A 4,889-nucleotide genomic window follows, 5' to 3' on the forward strand; every position below is an offset into this window, starting at 1 on the left:
CACGTTGTCCCCTGGATGCTAGGATGCCTAAAATTACCAAAATGTTCTCCATATAACATTCAGTATGTGACACTGCAAGTATGGACATGTGCATACTTTTGTCCACATGTTCATATATACACAGGCATTTAATACACATACGCATTTGTGTTCATAAAGACATCTTAATGCATACGTATACATGCAAATGTAATTGACCATGTGCACACATGCCCATACCTGCAGTGTTTGCAATATGCGGTATTGATCCAGTACCATATGTACATGCAACCAACCTCTTGTGCCCAGGGTGGGGATAGCTGCTGCCCTTTGGTCTTGCTCTGTGCCACCGTCCACTCAAGTTTCTGCTCTCTTTTACATTTGGTCTCCTTTCCACCTCTCATCTCATTGCCTTTATTTCAGTCACTGCTGACATCTGACTGTCTTTGAATTCTCTTTTGAAGAGTCCTCTGAAAATGCTATAGGCTCAAGTGAGACTTTAGGGAGCAGAGGAATACTTCCTAGATTCACTCCTTTAGTTGTACCTTTTCCTGTGTGTGGTGGTGGTGGTGGTGGCAGCTACTTCTTCATTCCTGACCTATAGGCAGAATAAAGATGTCTATTTCCTCACACTCAGGGGACAATGGAGGGTCATGACAAGATGGCTTTAAGAGAGGTTCCTGAGATGTGGTCTCTCTCCTTGGTACAGCTAGGTTGGCCTGTCCTTGTCAAGTCACTTGGAACCAGCGTGGTAGGGATCTCTATATTTAAAGTGCATCACCAACCTGAAACTGCCATTCCTGGAAGCAACCTCTATCTGGTTCTTCTTGTAAAAGAGCCTCTTGTGAGGGGAAAATGAGGAAGATCCACACTGGCTGCCTCAGACAGGGATCTCCACTTGGAAAGTTGCACCAGGAGCTTCTCACCTTCCTCTCCTGAAGGGTGGACCCACAATCCAGGATGGCTCCTTTCCTTCTGGAACCTGTGTGCCTCCCTGGCTCCCATGAACTCTAAAGCTGGTGTTTAAGATATTTAAGAGGAAGACATAATACAAAGGATTATTCCTAATTCTGAAAATTAACTCTTTAAATCTAGTGACTTTATCCACTGTTTAGTGGCTAAAATGTGTGTGTGTGTGTCTGTTACCCACTGTTTACTGGATAAAGTGTGCACGTGTGTGTGTGTGTGTTGGGGGGTAATCTAGTATGTCTTTACTTAAAAATATTAGGTTCCCATGAATTTTATAGATGTAAAGATGAACTTCAGGTATACTTTTTATAACGGAATAATTTGATTGAGCTGAAGAACCACATTTGTTGCTACTGTTTTATGGTGCCAGATTATGAGTTAGTTCAGAGACAAGAATATCTAAGTGCATTTGTTTCCTCACAGTCCCAATGCTTCTTTCAGAAGATTAGGAAAAGTGGCATATTTTATTTTATATTTCTTTAACTGCTGGTGAAAGTGTCATTCTTCTCACCACTTGAAGATCTACAATCTGTGTTTTGTCTAACATGCATATTATATATAAATTTGGTATATATTTGAGTGGGAACCTTTATTTTTGAGATGAAGTTTCACTCTTGCTGCCTAGGCTGGAATGCAATGGCGCTAATTTTGTATTTTTAGTAGAGATGGGATTTCTCCATTTGGTCAGGCTGGTCTTGAACTCCTAGCCTCAGGTGATCTGCCTGCCTCGGCCTCCCAAAGTGCTGGGATTACAGGTGTGAGCCACCATGTTTGGCCGAGTAGTAACCTTTTATCATACCAGCTCTTACAACTTTTACCCATTCTGTTCCTTTATTTTATACATTCCATTATATTTTATATTAATAGTCTCAGAGAATGTTAATTGCTAGGAGCGTACTACTCACCAAATATTTATGGACTGAAGATGTGTTGAGTTAGAACAGATAGGGGGCATTGAGGTCATCTAGTTCAGGAGCCTAAACATTCACACATAGAAAATAAGGCTTAGCAGTCCCAGCTACTCAGGATGCTGAGGCAGGAGAATTGCTTGAACCCAGGAGGCAGAGGCTGCAGTGAGCTGAGATTGCACCACTGCACTCCAGCCTGGGTGACAGAGTGAGACTCTGTCTCAAAAAAGAAAGAAAGAGGAAAGAAAGAAAGAAAGAAAGAAAGAAAGAAAGAAAGAAAGAAAGAAAGAAAGAAAGAAAGAAAGAGAAAAGGCTTAGAACAGTTTAGTGACTTATGACTTAGCCAAAGTTATAATGGTAAATCCAGATCAGTGAGCCAGACCTATGTCCAGCAAAGTTCTAATTACCACACCAACTGCCTCAATTCTAAAACATGGTTTCTGTTTTGGTACTACTGATGTTTATGGGCCCAATTGGCCAGATAATTCTTTGTTGTGGGGAACTATCCTGTGTATTGCAGAATGTTCAGCAGCATCCCTGGCCTCTATCTTCTAGGAGTCACCAGCAAATGCCCCCTACCTCTGAACTGTGACAACTAAAAGTATCTCCAGACATTGCCAAGTGTTCCCTGGGGGACAAAATTGGCCCTGGTTGAGAACCACTGCTCTAGCAAGAGCTAAACATTTCCTATGCATTTGTGGGAGTGATGTGAGTTTCCACGGCAGAAGTTCAGAAGGGGAGCCCGGCACTCCTCTCAGGCGGCTGGAGAACATGGAAAAATCCATCAAGTTGCTGGCTGGAGACAACAGTTCAGACCCCTGCAAAGTGACATGGCAGAGAGCCAAGCAGGCTTTCCCAAGATAACAAGAGTTAAGCCTTGGTGAGATCAGAACCAAGGACAGCTCCAAGGACACTGGCTTTTCAGACACTTTGAACTAGAGTTCCTTTAAGCACAGGCAGTTTGGATTTGAATACCCTTTCCCCTACTCACCCACTCCACCAGAAACTGTCTGCTCTTTAATGTTTCCATGTAGAGATCCCTGTCTGAGGCAGCCAGTGTGAATCTTCCTCATTTGCCCCTTTACAACGGGCTCTTTTATAAGAACCAGAAAGTGATTGCTTCCATTAATGGCAGTTTCATGCTAATGATGTGCTTTCAGAGCTAACCAATGTAAGCTTCACTCCTACAGTATGAGATTACTATTATTATTCTAATGTTACAGATCTGGAAGCAGGCTTAAAGGTTACACAGCTAGAAGATTCTGGGCTTCAAGTTTGGAAAAGGAATATTGGCTTCAATGTCTGCTCTTTCCCCAATGCCTCTGCCAGGCAAAGTTTAAGCATCGTATCCTCTATGAAGAACTTCCAGAAATTCCTTATCCTTATTAGAATTGGCCACTCTCTCCTCTGCCCCACACCTTAAACACACACACTTCACACCACCACAGCATCTATAATCCTTTATGGCACTTGTTTCTACACCTTCCTGTGCTAAACTGTAGACCTCCCTAAGGACAGGTCACGTGTCCCCAGTTACTAATGTGGCATCTGACACACATGAAGGACTTAATAAATGTTGTGAATAGATAGATTTGGAGGAGCTACTGAATCAATAATATAGACAGGCTTCCACGATCAAATCCTTTATAGGCAGGTCCGCAAGAACAGTTCTCTAATTCCTGATACTGAACCCTTTTCTTTTAGTCTTAAAAAAACACAACCCAAGGGATGATTTTGGCAAATATGGAAAACAAAGATTACTGACTCCTAGTATGATTTTCTACATTGTTCACACCACTGTCAGAATGACAAATTAAAATGAAAACGTGAAAGCTACTGAACAACATAACAGATTTAGGTTATTGAATTTCCCATTTTTAAGATTAGTAAAGAAAATCCTTAGAGACAAAAAACAATAAAGGGCAGAATTAGTCCCTGAGTATCTCTCTAAGACAGGAAGGTCAAGCTTTGGAGAGAGTCTGGTTGATCTTTGGGGTTGGATACTGCTCTTCAAGGCATGACAAGCATCAGTTGACAGAGAACAGGCTCTCTTGTTTGTAGGGCAGCTGGTCTCACTTATGTCAGATCCTTAGCCCCTGTGTAAAGTGTAAAGGGTGTACCACCCACACAAGCTGTCTGTCCTGAGGAAGCACCTATTTTTAGGCTACAGAAAGACAACCTAAGGGCCAACTATGGCCCGGAGACCTGTTCACTCTGGAGTCTTGGACAGCCCTTCACCTTTCCTGTCACCCAGGCTGGAATGCAGTGGCTTAATCTCGGCTCACTGCAACCTCCGCCTCCCAGGCTCAAACGATTATTATGCCTTAGTCTCCCAAGTAGCTGGAATTACAGGTGTGTGCTACCAGGCCCAGCTAATTTTTTGTAGAAACGGGGTTTTGCCATGTTGCTCAGGCTGGTCTCGAACTCCTGGGCTCAGGTGATCTGCCTGCCTCAGCCTCCCAAAGTGCTGGGATTACAAGTGTGAGCCACTGAACCCGGCTGCTATTCATCTTTCTTACTTATTTACCTTCTAGCTTAGATGTCCCATATAGAAATGCCTCTCCACTCCAGGATTATATAAATATTTATTTCCTTCCTTCCTTCCTTCCTTCCTTCCTTCCTTCCTTCCTTCCTTTCCTCCCTCCCTCTCTCTTTCTCTCTTTCTTAGACGGAGTCTCACTCTGTTGCCCAGGCTGGAGTGCAGTGGCACGATCTAGGCTCACTGCAAGCTCTGCCTCCCGGGTTCATGCCATTCTCCTGCCTCAGCCTCCTGAGTAGCTGGGATTACAGGCGCCCGCCACCATGCCCAGCTAATTTTTTGTATTTTTTTAGTAGAGAGAGGGTTTCACCGTGTTAGCCAGGATGGTCTCGATCTCCTGACCTCGTGATCCGCCTGCCTTGGCCTCCCAACATGTTGGGATTACAGGCATGAGCCACCACGCCCTTCCTTCCTCCCTCCCTCCCTCCCTCCCTCCCTCCCTCCCTCCCTTCCTTCCTTCCTTCCTTCCTTCCTTCCTTCCTTCCTTCCTTCCT

Source organism: Theropithecus gelada, chromosome 15 (genome assembly GCF_003255815.1).
Source record: "Theropithecus gelada isolate Dixy chromosome 15, Tgel_1.0, whole genome shotgun sequence".
Lineage (NCBI taxonomy): Eukaryota > Metazoa > Chordata > Mammalia > Primates > Cercopithecidae > Theropithecus > Theropithecus gelada.